The sequence below is a fragment of the Dermacentor andersoni genome, chromosome 4, assembly GCF_023375885.2.
Source record: "Dermacentor andersoni chromosome 4, qqDerAnde1_hic_scaffold, whole genome shotgun sequence".
NCBI lineage: Eukaryota > Metazoa > Arthropoda > Arachnida > Ixodida > Ixodidae > Dermacentor > Dermacentor andersoni.
Genome location: NC_092817.1, coordinates 108,758,896 through 108,775,835, shown reverse-complemented (window position 1 = coordinate 108,775,835; position 16,940 = coordinate 108,758,896).

The window sequence follows — 16,940 nt, the reverse complement described above, 5'->3', positions numbered from 1 at the left end:
GCCTCGTAGCAAATTGCCTTTTTATTTTAAAGTTATGTGCCATTAACATAAATTCTCTTACCTTATCATGTATTTACAATTTCCTGTCAACACGCCATCAATTCATAGTTGTCAATAATCCTTCTACCTTCTAGTATATTACTTCAGGTGCGCCGCTAGGCAGTGCTCTTGGGCCGTTACTATTTCTGATATACAATGAAAGCGCCCAAAAGTATATATTCACCCCTGCGCAATTTTGCGCATGACGGTAATCTCCACCTTCCCGGTACTGATATTGTGATGATTTACTGATGGCCCCTTAACCTTCAAAAATAATCTCGGACGTTTTTCTACTTTTTGTAATACTTAATTAGCTAATGGAGGTCAGGGTTTCAAAGTGAAAAGTAATATCTTTCAGCCACAAGCATACTACCACTACGTTTTTCTATCACCTGAATACCAGCATTCTTTTAATCACACTGCTCCTATGTAGGTGTTAACCTCACTCTGACCTTTTCGTTTTCATCGCACATTAAGCCCGTATTCGCCAATGTGCAATGCCTTAAATAATTCTATTAACCATCTTCGTAAATTAGCTTACTAACCTGTCTGACCTAACCTCAAGTTCACGCCGTCCGTTTCGTCTCCCCATCAGATGTATTCAACTGAAAAATTAGAATCGCTTCACAATAGGTTTACATTATTTATTTCATGTTGTCAAGCCAGCTATCTTTAAATGTGATCTAGAACTATCACATATTGGCAGTTTCTTGCTGAAGTCAATATTTAGAAAGTTAGGCAATTAGGTAATACAAATGATTTGACTTCGAAAACCGAAAAAAAAGCAGACTAGGTAGCGAGATCCTCAACACCAATAAGTTGGTTTCAGGCCCCTAGCACACTACGTCGTTTTTTAAAACCGTGCGTACATTTAGCTGACGCGTCACCTTAGCTGACGTAATAGCTCGACGTATGGGGCACGTTCCTAATATCTGAACATATCAAGAGCATGTAGCTATAGTATACTATGGGACGAAATACTTCGTTTTGCTTGTCTAACATGGCTGTCACAAATAGATGACCGGAAATTTCGTAGGGTTATAAATGTACTTTTGCCAAGGCGCGGATAAAATGGTATAGGCGACCACCCCAACAACATACAACACACAAAAGCCAGAAAGGCAGTCCGAACTTGGGAAATTAGGCGAGGAAGGTTTCACTTTAATCTAACCACCCTAGCTACTCTGAACAAACCATTTAGGAAAGCAAGTTCTCATTAGTACTATTTTCTAGAATTACACGCCAAAAGCTTTGCGCGAAGTTATCACCATACGTTTCTAGGCACCATACTCGCACCTGCAATTGTATTTACCCGTGGCAAAGCCGTTAACACGACATATTCCTTCACTAGACTCAAACACTAAGCAGTAACTCCGCGGGACACATGTTGCGCAACAGAAATAAATTGCCGCGATGGAGAGGGCAGAGATCTCCCATCGGAATCCGCGCGTAGCCTGCACTTCATCAATTGTGATGGGTACTCCCTCACGTCTGCCACCACGATATCGGATATGTGCGGCGCCCAAAACTGGGAGCCCGGGGAACCGGTCGGAAAACTTTGCCATTCGATTAAGTAAGTACCTGGGCGCATTTACCTGGGCGCATTTACCTAAGCCGCGATCCCCGAAACGCAGCTGGTCAAGCATGCCAAGGGCGAGGCGGACCCTCCTGCAAACCGTGCCATGTGGCTATCCCTTTCTCCCAAAACATATGTAAATGGGAAGCAGTGTTGGCTGTCGAGTTCTATGCTAGTGAACGACCGAAGGAGAGAAGGCACCACTGAGATTAGTTGCTGCTTGTTCTTGACAGTGAGTGGTCGCAGCATCCAGCAGTGCAAAGAGGAACAGCCCAGTCATGACTGAAGACTGGCCAAGTCAGTTTCATTGATTTTTAGGCTCCGTTTCGAACCTGGCTCGGCTTCGGCCAAAAAAGTGAACAATAGCCAGAAAGTTGTGTATTTCCTTGTGTATTTGTTCAAGGAGAATAAAATTCTATTCAATTTCAATTCAATTCAATTCCAATCTCGTGTAAAGTGAGGCTTGATGTAGAGTTGCCTTTAGAGATTCTTCATTTCTAAATGAACACTAAATGCCAGAAAAGTGAGCCTTCTAGGGACAAGAATGCCGACAGTGCAAGCTTGTCGTGATAGTCTTGTTTTAGTTTTGTTGTTGCGCCAACAATATCGCTGCCGTGCCGCAACAAACCTCGTGCAGCTGTTGTTGCTGTACCCATTGTCGTTGTTCATGTTATCGATGTTTCATGGTCAAGGTGCAGTCTTCGTTTTACAGCTGCCGTCACCATGCCATCGTCATCGTCGAATGCAGTTTAGCGAGTTTGGACAGGACTTCTGGAGTCTGGCACTATAATGGGGGCTTAGGTGAGAGTGACCGTTGTCGAAGTGATTTCATTCAGAGCTGGAGAAATTCGGAAAGTCTGTTGAATTTGCTTAACAATATTGCTAGATGTGCTTGTCAGCGAAGAATAGAAACTAATGCCGTATTCCAAAGTAAGGTGCGTGCATTTACAATCAGCATTGTGCATCATACATCATGTAAATGTATATATTTTTTGGAGTTGAGAACGTTGCCGCAAGGACCGGATATAGTAAGTGCGAAGGAAAACGATAACTCTCAAGGATGATATGCAGAATTTTTATTGAGTCCTATTTTTATTTCAAGACCAGCATGAACATTGTTCCCTAAATGGAAATTTATTTACTTCAACAGCCAAAGTCCCTGTTATAAGTCGAAATATTATGACAAGCTTCAAAATTTATCTGTGTGAAGTTTTGGATTGCTCTTCTATGTGTTTGTTCGCTGAAGGCAAGCGTCCTCTGTTTTTGGTCGTTCCTTTTGGTGCAAGAAATTATGTACTACTACAAAAGCGTCATCATCATCATCATCATCATCATCAGCCTGATTACGCTCACTGCAGGGCAAAGGCCTCTCCCATACTTCTCCAACTACCCCGGTCATGTACTAATTGTGGCCATGTTGACCCTCCAAACTTCCTAATCTCATCTGCCCACCTAACTTTCTGTCGCCCCCTGCTACGCTTCCCTTCCCTCGGAATCCAGTCCGTAACCCTTAATGACCATCGGTTATCTTCCCTCCTCATTACATGTCCTGCCCATGCCCATTTCTTTTTCTTGATTTCAACTAAGATTTCAACGCGCGTTTGTTCCCTCACCCAATCTGCTCTTTTCTTATCCCTTAACGTTACACCTATCATTCTTCTTTCCATAGCTCGTTGCGTCGTCCTCAATTTAAGTAGAACCCTTTTCGTAAGCCTCCAGGTTTCTGCCCCGTACGTGAGTACTGGTAAGACACAGCTGTTATACACTTTTCTCTTGAGGGATAATGGCAACCTGCTGTTCATGATCTGCGAATGCCTGCCAAACGCACCCCAGCCCATTCTTATTCTTCTGATTATTTCACTCTCATGATCTGGATCAGCAGTCACTACCTGTCCTAAGTAGATGTATTCTCTTACCACTTCCAGTGTCTCGCTACCTATCGTAAACTGCTGTTCCCTTCCGAGGCTGTTAAACATTACTTTAGTTTTCTGCAGATTCATTTTTAGTCCCACCCTTCTGCTCTGCCTCTCCAGATCAGTGAGCATGCATTGCAGTTGGTCCCCTGAGTTACTAAGCAAGGCAATATCATCAGCGAAGCGCAAGTTACTAAGGTATTCGCCATTTACTCTTATCCCCAATTCTTCCCAATCCAGGTCTCTGAATACCTCCTGTAAACACGCTGTGAATAGCATTGGAGAGATCGTATCTCCCTGCCTGACGCCTTTCTTTATTGGGATTTTGTTGCTTTCTTTATGGAGGAGTACAGTGGCTGTGGAGCCGCTATAGATATCTTTCAGTATTTTTACATACGGCTCGTCTACACCCTGATTCCGCAATGCCTCCATGACTGCTGAGGTTTCGACTGAATCAAACGCTTTCTCGTAATCAATGAAAGCTATATATAATGGTTGGTTATATTCCGCACATTTCTCTATCACCTGATTGATAGTGTGAATATGATCTATTGTTGAGTAGCCTTTACGGAATCCTGCCTGGTCCTTTGGTTGACGGAAGTCTAAGGTGTTCCGGATTCTATTTGCAATTACCTTAGTAAATACTTTGTAGGCAACGGACAGTAAGCTGATCGGTCTATAATTTTTCAAGTCTTTGGCGTCGCCTTTCTTATGGATTAGGATTATGTTAGCGTTCTTCCAAGATTCCGGTACGCTCGAGGTCTTGAGGCATTGTGTATACAGGGTGGCCAGTTTTTCTAGAACAATCTGCCCACCATCCTTCAGCAAATCTGCTGTTACCTGATCCTCCCCAGCTGCCTTCCCCCTTTGTATAGCTCCCAAGGCTTTCTTTACTTCTTCCGGCGTTACTTCTGGGACATCGAATTCCTCTAGATTATTCTCTCTTCCATTATCATCGTGGGTGCCACTCGTACTGTATAAATCTCTATAGAACTCCTCAGCCACTTGAACTATCTCATCCATATTAGTAATGATATTGCCGGCTTTGTCTCTTAGCGCATACATCTGATTCTTGCCAATTCCTAGTTTCTTCTTCACTGCCTTTAGGCTTCCTCCGTTCCTGAGAGCTTGTTCAATTCTATCCATGTTATACTTCCTTATGTCAGCTGTCTTACGCTTGTTGATTAACTTCGAAAGTTCTGCCAGTTCTATTCTAGCTGTAGGGTTAGAGGCTTTCATACATTGGCGTTTCTTGATCAGATCTTTCGTCTCCTGCGATAGCTTACTGGTATCCTGTCTAACCGAGTTACCACCGACTTCTATTGCACACTCCTTAATGATGCCCACAAGATTGTCGTTCATTGCTTCAACACTAAGGTCCTCTTCGTGACTTAAGGCCGAATACCTGTTCTGTAGCTTGATCTGGAATTCCTCTATTTTCCCTCTTAGCGCTAACTCATTGATCGGCTTCTTATGTACCAGTTTCCTCCGTTCCCTCCTCAGGTCTAGGCTAATTCGTGTTCTTACCATCCTGTGGTCACTGCAGCGCACCTTACCGAGCACGTCCACATCTTGTATGATGCCAGGGTTAGCGTAGAGTATGAAATCTATTTCATTTCTAGTCTCGCCGTTCGGGCTCCTCCATGTCCACTTTCGTTTATTCCGCTTGCGGAAGAAGGTATTCATTATCCTCATATTATTCTGTTCTGCAAACTCTACTAATACCTCCCCCCTGCTATTCCTAGTGCCTATGCCACATTCCCCCACTGCCTTGTCTCCAGCATGCTTCTTGCCTACCTTGGCATTGAAATCGCCCATCAGTATAGTGTATTTTGTTTTCACTCTACCCATCGCCGATTCCACGTCTTCGTAGAAGCTTTCGACTTCCTGGTCATCATGACTGGATGTAGGGGCGTAGACCTGTACAACCTTCATTTTGTACCTCTTATTAAGTTTCACAACAAGACATGCCACCCTCTCGTTAATGCTATAGAATTCCTGTATGTTACCAGCTATATTCTTTTTAATCAGGAATCCGACTCCTAGTTCTCGTCTCTCCGCTAAGCCCCGGTAGCACAGGACGTGCCCGCTCCTTAACACTGTATATGCTTCTTTTGGCCTCCTAACTTCACTGAGCCCTATTATATCCCATTTACTGCCCTCTAATTCTTCCAATAGCACTGCTAGACTCGCCTCACTAGATAATGTTCTTGCGTTAAACGTTGCCAGGTTCATATTCCAATGGCGCAAAAGCGTACAGGAATATAATTAGTCGGAAGAATTCGCATACGAAAGACGAATGATGTCATAACATTGTTCCCTACTGCACCTATTGTGCCGTGCGATATGTGCTTGTAGAAAAAGTATCACCAAAACTGGAAGCCCTCACCACCAAGGAAGCGTACATTAAATGACAGATGAAATATGATATTTCAAAAATTACAAAAGAAAAACACGGAGAAGGTTGGATACCCCGGATAATTTTAATGATCTACCCCCCTTTTCAATAGCTTGAAGTTCACTGTAAAGTACGTTTGCTACCTGCACCGTTTGGGCGCGCAATTGAAAAGAGGAGAGTCGGGAATGCGCTTCGCAAGGCCAATGTTCTGTGTGGGCCTGGCATGAGGCAGTTGACCGGTTGGTCTACGACAGCCGCCGCCAAACTGATTTGTCTAGTATAGAGTTCACTTTACCTAAGGAAAGGAGACGCCGAGGCAATCTCGCGGAAAGCATCAAGTGAGCTTTAGCTTTGAGTTGGGCATTGTAGAAGGAGGATCACGACAGACACCAGGCGAAGTGTCGCCGAAGCAAGCAGGCCGCAAACAACTGCACATCCTTCCCATTTGCACTGTGTATAACATATGAATATTTTAAGTATATTCATTCGTAGAAAGAGGTCCCTCGTGATCATTGGCGGCTGCGAAGATCCTCCTGCTGTAGTGAGCAGCAACTGCCCGAAGAAACCGGAGAATATTTACTTGCACGACAGTTGAAAGATAAAGATGCGCGCTTGGGCTTGGGTGTGACGACACAAAGCTGACGCGTGAACTTGACGCGCAACCACCATAAAACCCGGACATCTCTGTGGATCCGAGACATGATATGCTTCCTGAAACATCGAAGCCTCATCTTGGGATGTCGGTGCAGTCATTGAACGAAAGCGCGGCCGCTCGCCCATCGCTGAATGAGGTCTTGGTGGCATCAGCTACAAGGCGAATAACGCGCCTGAGGTTATGGTCATCGTAGGCGTATCTGCGTCACCGAAGACTCTCATTTTTTAATGTTTCACGCCTTGAAACGCTTTCAACTCCGTTTTTCACAATGCTAATAGCAGGCCAGTCATCTGCGACCGATGATACGGCTTCTGATCAGGATAGTTAGGCTGCACACGACGTTTTGTCAAGACCTGCCTGTTTGAGTACCTCGAAGAGCCTTCCTCGGGCGGGCTACAGCTGCAACGCTACAAAAGTGCAATTCACGTGCACTCTGGCAGACATGTAGTACACCACCCCTACGCAATGTGACCGACAGCGACCAGCACGACCGACGCCGTTTAACGAGACAGGCGATGGTTCAATGTCCGAGATCGCCTGCCCACCCTTTTTTTGTCGGTTGCGACGAGATAATCGTCGGCGAGTCCTATGGCCAGGGCAGAAAACTAACTGTCAGCCAGCGAAGAATCTGGTTGTGTACTGGACGCCTCAACGATGACGACATCAGTTCTCCATTCTTATCGACTTTGGTTTTCATCACCCGCGCAACCTCCCAACCACCATAGCTACCTTCGGCAGCGTATAATGTTGCAACGTGGCCCAGTGTAATGAAGGCAAAGAGGCGCGCTTGGACTCGGGCACAAGGACGGAGGAAGAGAAAAAAGGAGTGAAGAATGGTGTCGTGTCTCCTTCTCTTCGTGAACTGTTATATTTATGCGCCCATTGCAAACTGCCTCAGTATACCAACCGGAAGCAGAACTCCCCTGGCGAAAACTTGAACATCATTTTTATAGCTAAATCTTGTAGCGAGGCCTAAGGGTTGACTACAATGCTCTACATAAACATAAGCAAATATAACTTCTAGTTTACAAGGCGGGACATCTCTCATTTGTGTTTTTTGAGAGGGAGAACTACCACAGAGCAGAAAAGATGTAATCAATCGATTCCAGTACACTGCTATAATAGCTTAGAGAAGGCGGCATCTTAGCAGGTCTGCGCACTTCAAAATTTAAGGGTGGGGCAAGACAGAGCAGCAAACACAACAAAGTATACAATTGTTTCAACACGTCCGGGATATGAGCAAACAGAACAATAAACAAATCAGTGAAATGGATCACGCGTGCTGTGACGCAGACGTGGTTAGCACAGCGGTCATTGCTTACATAGGCCTAGTACTGTGCGCTGTAGAACAAAGCAACATATGGGAACGACATATTTTCGCAGCTAACATCAGAAAACAGATGTGGAAGAAAGAAAATGGCTTGATCGCAGTTTCTGATCGCTGTTCCCCTTTTTTTCACTTATACCGCCTGACATTGCTCTAGTTCCTGCAATTTTTTGACGTGCGCCCCGCGGTGCACAAATCTGCGGTCGTTGGCAGCGACGGAGCAATCTATTGCAGCTGCTTCGCTCATTTTCTTAGAGTGCGAAGGACAGAAAAGTCTGCAAGCGGGGTGTACTGGCCACGAGTGTTGGTGGCCAAACGACGTTTCTGCTATGTTAACATCGTTGAACGGCTGCGTGCAAATCGTCCTGCGAAACGTGCAGAAGCCTCTGAAATTTTTTTTTCTTGCGTCACAGTCAATAAACTCGGCACTATGGACAAAAAATAATTTCGGCGCTTTTGTGAATTGCCCGCTCGGCTAGATGCCATCCTCAAACCGCACATCATACACGCCTAAATGACACTTTTGTTCCTTAGATAAAAGTGGTCGAAAGTTTTTTAGAGCACAGCTCTTAAGCGCGCATTCATGCGTTCACCATCCGCGTGCGCCGACGTCGGCGTCGTCGGCTTTACCAAGCGAACGAGCAGAGCGAAAGATGAAAGAGCGAACGCGAAGCGCAGCGGGGGATGAAAAGCGAAGAGAGCGTGACGAGGAAAGCAGAGGAGGAAGCTACAGGGAAAGCATGAGACGGAAAGTGGAGGAGGAGGGTATTGCGAAAGCGTGAGAAGGAAAGCATAGTGCCGCTCTACGGCGACGAAGAATACCAGATGGCGCTAAAGTAGCCTGCGTCGTCAGTTCAATGGTGGCAAGCTGCGAGCGAGTCCAGCGATTGTATATATGAAAGCAAAGCGCTGCCTTTGCCGAGGTCTTCTTGCAGCGGCTGTTGTGAATCGCGCCGTCCCCCACGCGCTGTCTCTCGTGATCTACCGATTACCAGGATGGCCGCGCCACGCTTTGCTCCGTTTGCAACCTGCCGCACGAGACCGATTGTCCGCGCCGCACAATACATCGCGAAATGAAAACGCTTATAAAGCTGCGCTTTAATTTCACAATAAGAAGTACCGTAATTGTTGCTGATCTTTTTTTATAGTCGCTCGCTTTAATTACGCTCAGTTAATGACTTTCTATCGCTAGGCTGTACCAAAGCACTCTGGGAACTATTTTCTTTGTGTGGTTGCGGTGATTCCGGGCATATAAGAGTTTCCCTTACATACCAATTAGTGTTTTGCGCACAACGCATATTCTCTTAATTTTATTGCGATAGCAATTATATGGGCACTCCTGGCGCATATTGCCGTCGCCGCCGGAGTGATGTTCCGTATGAAACCCAAGGGTGATAACACCATCGCCACGCGTCGTATGCTGTATGTGCGAGTGAAAGTACGTGAGGGGAGTCGACGATCGTAGCTCAGTCTGGTGTGCGCGAACAAAGAAAGCGGAAAGCAAACACGCCGTCTCACGTCGCACGAAACGCCGTGGGGGGATGGGAGGGGCGATGGCGTTGTGCTCTAACATCAACTGCGAATTTCGCGACAGGGCGCAAGGGAAACTGACAATCGCGGCTCAATCTCGTGCCATATGAGGATGAACGCCGGGAGCGACCGCGGGATGGAGGGGAGGCGGCTTCGCCTCCGCCAGCAAGTGAGTACTTTGCACGGCCGCACGTAGTCGCACACATCGTATTCTGCAAGGGATCTGCAGACGGCTCATACCTTTGTGCGCGCTGTGTTCTAGCCGCTCTTGCGTTAAATCATAGACGGCACGAAGGTCACTTCGCTCGCTGCTGCTGTAGCGCTTGCTCACCCCAGCGTTTCCACAGCGAGTGTCCACGGTAACCGCGGTCATGCGTTCGTGTCTTCTTGTGCGCGCTGACGCCATGCTTCTTATTTCACTTAGTAAGCGAATGTTTCCATGTTTATGGGGTTGATAAATCCACTATCCTTACTTCGTATAGCTGTCTTCTAATTTGCTATCACAATCGATTATTCGCCTTTCGGGCGAGTTAGTGAATCACAGCATAAACCTTAAGGCTCGTGCCAAGAGGCATTAGTATAGCAGAGGTAAAGAAATTTAGCTCCTAAACTGAATATGAAATGGTTCAGTGGTCCCTGTCGAATAGTCACTTTGTCATAAGTTTGGCGAGCAAACTAGAGCAAAATTCATTCGCTGTTGGATAAGATTCGCAAGAAATCAGAAGCTGGCGAAAAAATCACTGTTTTGGTCCCGGGTCGCGATGCATGAAAAGCACTGTGCCTTTCTAACAAATCAATGTTTATCTGAAGGAAGGGCAGAACCTTCCCATGCGCACCCTGGGGGCGAAGTTGTGGAACCATTAGTCAGGGGACAAGCTAGGACTCTTGTTTCATTCGCCATAAGCATTCGCTTAGGCCTCATCGATCACGCCCTCAGACAGACGATTTCTTCAAAATCCAATGCTACTAATGTAGGACGAACTTTAGAAATAGCTGGATGCGTAAACCTAAGCAGGCGAAAAAATCATAATGGTGCGTATGCCTGCTTTATTGACACGACAAGCTCCATTTGTATTTGCTTGTACGACACGCTGTGATCCAATGAATAAACTAACACACATATTTAATGAGTCTCTAGTTGCACTGAAAGCCCCACGAGTGAGCAATTATTCTGCTGACTGAACTAATAACAGACGAATAACTCTGGAACTTTCACGCGCTTTCCTCCAACAATTAATTTTTTATCGTCACGTCACATACTGTGAGCACTTCCCGCTCATCAGACAAGTCAATTTCATGCACTTCCCAATTTTATGCACTCAGAGAAGTCAATTTCATGCACTCAGACAAGCACTTCCCGCTCATGAGACAAGATACAATTTGGTGGGATTTAGTTTTTATCCAACTATATGCGTAAATATCTCAGAAAACGAAGGCATGCAGAGCCGGCAATGTCGCTCTGCGATGATACACGCACACGGAATGGCAGTGGTTTATCGGGGCACAGAATATACGTCACCATGCATTCACATATACGGCCATTTTCGCAGTGTCATACAAACTAGTGTGCCTTTCTTGGAAATAATTTTTGATGCTTTGGATACGATAGAAGCATTCCATACGCATGAAAGCGTGTTCCTTTGAATAGAAGGCTTTTCTCTGTTCAGCATTTATTGAAGTGCGAGGAAAAAAGCTACGTCATGGTTGGGATCAGGGGAAATGATAGAAATGGATAACTTGTCGCAGATGGACTTCGCGAGAGGTTAACCATTTTGGCTACTGCAAACAAGCGTAACCCGACTTCAAACTGCACCGCAAAGCGGCGAAAAAAAACGAGGCTTAGATGGTAGCTGTGTATACCCTACCAGTGTCAGGATAAGTGCGTGAAGAGGCGAAAAAATATAGCATGACCCACAATTTCAGGATGTGGCCAGTTATTAAAGACGCAAATGTAGCTGCCTCATTGGCTTAAGCGCAGCATAAAAACTGTCCTTTTGGGGGATACTACGTCGTGAACCGGTCAATACTTCTAGCAATGGCTGCCGATATATTTTGGTTGCTCGAACACTTAAGATCTTCTCGTTGATTAACCATAGCTGCCAACATGCAGCCTGTGCTGCTCACCGTAGATCACTCAGCAAAGCTTATCTCATCTCTGCATATTCAGAGATTCCTCATTTTCATTTTCTTTTAAATTTCAATTTACGCCTAGCATCTTGAATCGCACTTTGGACTGACACATTATCTCGTTTATTCTGTGGAGGAAGTACTTATAAACGTGCCTGTTCTGTTGGGCATTTGGAGGGCATTTGCAACGTTAGTTCCCGCATGGAAAAACGTGAACTACAATGCATGCTGCATGATGACTGTTCGTGGTGGTACAAAAACCAGCTGTCATTCAATCATATTTGCGACCTTTCAGGTGCTGTCACAATAAAAAAAATATTTATTGCGAAAGAAAAGCATAGTTACACATCTATAGCAGCAGCGCGAAATTATGCATAAAGTATATATTTAGCAGCGGGAATTAGGTGGGAAGAACAGAATAGCCCTTCTCAAGGTAGGAGGAGGAAAAGGAAGGCAGGAAAGGTAGGAAGGTCAACGAGGCGCACGTCCGGTTTGTTACCCTACTCAGTTGAAGGGGTTTGAGAGAAGAAAAGAAAAGAGAGGGAGGGAAGAAGGCATTATGGAGGGCTAATGATAAGTTGAACAAGTTAGAGTTGATTCACAGACAATTTTACATGGAGAATGTTTGAGGTACAAATGATCAGTGTGTTCTGTGAGTTTTGGAGCTTCTGGTCTTCGTTTCCGGCCGCTGTACTACAGTTATTATTAACTGTAGTCAGGCGACTGCACCTGACTCACGTGAAGCACCCTGTTCTGGGCGTTCGGCGACGAACCAACCTCTCAACTCGATTGGGTGGTATCACGCACCCTTTAAATCTGTGCCTTTGTGTTGGTGGTGCTCCGGCCACTGACCCACCGACCCACCACCGACCGCCAACCACCAACCACAAAAACCGACGAACCCCCCCCCCCCCCAAAAAAAAGAAATAAATAAAGCTATGCGATTAAAACAAGAAAACAAAGAATATCTGGTCGGGGTCTATCAGGCAATCTTTTCAGGATGGGTACAACCAAGTCTGAGTCGAAGCTAACGGAAGGCTGCTAAAAGCAGGAGGGAAGGCTCGGAAAAGAAGCGACCGCCAAACATTCCTTCATTGCTGGCCTAATAGGACGCACTATCTTGTGCGTAAGGGGGGTGATTGCATGGTCGTTAAGGAAATAGCCAGCTCAGTGCATTTCCTCTCGGCTTCCGAATGGGAAGCGTCTTACCCGACTCCCTCGTTACACCGCTCTTCTCTGACTTCCCTCCCTCTCCCATCGCAGAAAGAAAGCAAGCATTAAGTTGTACGAATCCCAGTGCCGTTAGAGTGCCGGCCTCCGACCCGCAGCTATGTGGCCGTATGGTCGGTCACACAAGCACACGCACAGAGAAACACACACAAAGTGCCAGAAGGAGCCCTTCCTTCTTTCTTTTCGCATGTTGAAACTGTAAAGAATGTTGCGAATGAAGTACGGGCAGTTGTTGATCACTACTACGACAACCATAAAAACCTAAATTGTGCAGATGCACAATTTGAAAACTACGTGAAGAAAAGATTTTTGCGAAATGGTTATGTCAGTGCTGCAAAACTGTCCATCTTTTGAGACAAGTTTTGGAGAAATGTGACTGCGTGCCTGGCAGGTAAATCAGGAAGGCTCTGATACCGCCACCACGCAACAGGAATAAACCACGCCACTGTACATCACGCCATTTCCGTCGTCAGCTCAGTTTACTCTGGCACTATCTCTCGAAGCGGCCGTCCGTACTACACAAGTAGTTGACCAAGCAGACGAGACAAACTCCTTGGGGTAAGACGCAGAAGCCTTCACCTTAAGAAAGGAAGTATGCGCTAAGACGCGCAGGTATGTTACACTTACGATATAGGGGTACTGTTTGTTGTGTCATGACGTAACCCCGCCAACAAATCATTAGGGCTAGTGCGGATGGGGCTACATGTAAGAAAATACAATATTAGAGTGCTATATCCTGTGCGTCAATTATTCTATGCGACAGCAGCATAGCTGCAAAAACACAAAGATGTCACCAAGGTCTGGGACGGTTGAATTAAAACTTTCCTTATAAATAAAAACCATTAAGTCGGCGCATCTCTAGTAGGTTTGCGTCGTAGGCGAATAACTGAAGCGCAGAGATTTCCCTTCAGAACGACTGCATTACACTTTCGTGCAGAAGTTTTGTTAAAGGAAAGTCGCGACCTTTAGGTGAGTGATCATCTATCAATCAAGAAAAGGCAAGAGTGGCTGTGACCTAATGAGCACAGTCGCTAGAGCTACTAAAGCAACTAAGAAATGGGATTCGACTTCCTACTTCGGGCAGAAGATCAATCTTTCGCCAGCCGGTGTCGCATCTCCTGCTGACACGGGAAAGGTGTAAGTACACGCCTGGTTGGCTCCCATACATCCATCAATCACGTAGCTTGTCGAGATTTTTCTTGGAAGCACTTTGTGGACTGTGCCGGGTACCACATATATCAGCTCTTGCAGGAGACGGCAGAGTTCGTTCGCTTTCGACGAGTCGGTGTGGGGTTGCTCAATAGAATTTGCACAGGGCTGCTTAATTTTGAATTTACATACATTATGTTTAGCGTGACGTAGTAAATACAGTGACGCACCTGTTTTATCGGGATTCCAACCTCTATGCACTCATTTAATTGCGCCAGCATATCTTGCGCTGTTTCTTCATGTGGGTAGTCGGAAGGCTCCTAAGGTGGTGATACCATAAATTATCGCTTTTTGATGTATTAAAAAATTAGGTTTAAATATAATGGTCCACGTGGGATGCATAAATTTGATTATAAACAGCGTATCAAGTTTAACACTTATGAGAAGGAAAAGTGTTCTATGTTTGCGGAGAACCTTCAACCACGAGTTTTTGCTTACCCGTGAGCCTTTTACAAGTCACCGGGTTATCGAACTGATGCGCGGCAGCAGCGAGGCTGATATGCCTACGTCTCGTGACTGTTTGTGCCACTACAATGGTTCTGAATAATTTTTGTGTTGTGGAATTCTCTCGCCGAATGAAAATTATAAGATCTGCATGGTACTTTTCATTTTATTATCAACGCCTTCAATCAGCACTTACGTAGGGTAAGATAGTTCAAACCAATATTAGTGTTGTGGACCCTCTGGTTAAATTATGTGTCACAAGGTGTCGCTGTTAGTGCTTTAGCGGCTGGAACGCCGCAAAAAACAGGAGACCACTCAGCACATCCTAATAGAATGCGAAGAGATTCTCCCAGTGAGAGCGGGAGTTAACATACACCTTCCAGAAGCGCTCGGATTTAAAGCAGACGGAAACATCAACCGCTCGACAGTCTATACTACAGAGATAGCAAGATACGTTTCGAGTGTTGGCGGAAAAAATCCGTGGACACCTAAGCCTTTCTGGGAAGTTGTGAATGCGAAAGCATTTGTCCATTTGAACGCCACTCAGCCGTCTCTGGAGTTTTGCGCTGCAAGAAATGTTTGTGTTAATGCTCGTTCCATCCACCGTGTATAGGGAGAGTTGACGACGAAGGTGGAATTTGCTGCCTGCCTCTTCGCTCGTTTTGCTGCGTTCTTCGGCTCTTTTACTTCGTCTATGGTGTAGTGGCGTGGGCGGTCACATTTCGCTACTGCCAAGATTGCGGCCGCCATCGATGTAGGTATACTTCAGGCTTCAGAGCGGAACGTGCAGCCGGAGCCAGCAAGCTCAAGCCACCATCACGAGCACGCCTCGGGCGCTTGTGGCGTAGGGTCGCAGTTCATCAGAATTTAGGTGCCGTTTCACGGCTACAGGCGCTGTCGCTTTTTTCGCTAAATGGACCGTTTGACGCTTTCGCCTCAACAAAGTAGGGAACAAATTTATACCACCCGATCCGTTGCAAGCATAGGTAGCGATACAAGGTAGGTGGAGAATTTCCTGGGGGAAAAAAAGATTCTGAAGAAGTGTACAAATATGCTATAATGAAAAACATTTATGTTACGCCTGACTAAATCACGCAGCCTAGGTGACTATCTGTCACAGCCCCTTTTCAAAGGGGGCGCCAATAAATCATCATCGTAATTCCATACACCTCTCCAATATCACAGTGTACCGCAAATGACAATGCGTTTACACTAAAGCTAAATCTCTCCACTATCTTGTAGTTACCGGGATATGGGTTTACCGGCGACCTAAACGGGAGCAGCTGGAATGGGGGCGCAATCTCGCGACGCAGAATACAACCAGAGGTGGAACAGAGTTACTAATGCAATTGCCAACCACATTCTACTTAGCGGGATGTGTTAACTGTCCGCAGTAAGGAATCATTAATCAGGAGTCATTTTCAGTTTCCTTCGATGGAATGGTCCTTGCGAAGCAAATAAATTTCTAAAGGCTCTTTCACATGCTGCGACTGGAGCGACAAAAGCTAGTGCAGTTGCCCCTGTCGCAAGGCGTATTTCGGAGGGCTCATTTCACACGATTGAGATTTCAACGTTGAGGCTGGTGCGACACTCAGGGTTTCTTGCCGCCAAATTTTGTGGCATACTCCACAGAATTTCTTAGATGTAACGAAAAAAAGGCTCTTTATCATAGTCTTGACCTGTATTAGAATAGAGGAGGAAGACGAAGTGATTCCTTGACAGAACGCGTGTGCTTTTGTCTCCGCTTTTTCGCTTTGTTTCCCTGCATTTCTGGGAGCTGCCGCTCCCTCCTTGCGGCAATGGATGAAGAAATGTCCGAGGACTTTCCTGGTGTGCAGCCGTCAGGTCGGCTAGCGTCCAGGAAACGTGGAAGTGCGTCAAGCGATACAGACAGCGAGGCCACTGAGATATGTTCGGACAGCTACGACTCGTCGGACGATGACTTCCAGGTCGTGATGAGTAGATCAGCGAAAAGAAGACTACTGCAGGCATCTTCGTCGCCAAGTGCTTCTACCGTGAAGAGTGCACCGCTGCGCTGGCCGCACACTGTGCTCTTTATGCCCGTGGACCCGGCGACCAATTTGCGGCTCCTCAACAGGCAGGTCCTCTCTTCCTTACTCGAGAGAATCGCACCAAATGAAATTAAAGACGTGCGAATAAACTCGCGGAAAAATGTCCTGGCAGTTGATGTGCTACATCGCAGTGCCCTACAACACCTACGTAATATAACTGATATCGACAAGGTAAAGGTGCGATCAATGATCCCTACAGGCGGCGATGGTACTGCGGGCGTCATTTATGACGTCGACGTAGCCATTCCTAATGACGACTTGCCAACGCTGATAAAGCCAACGACAGAAGGCAATTTGATTACAAGGATTTCCAGATTGGGAAACACACGCTGTGTGAAGATTTTGTTTGAAGGAGACAGCCTTCCTTCCCACGTCAAAGTAGGACATGTCCGCCATCCAGTACGACCTTTCATACCGAGG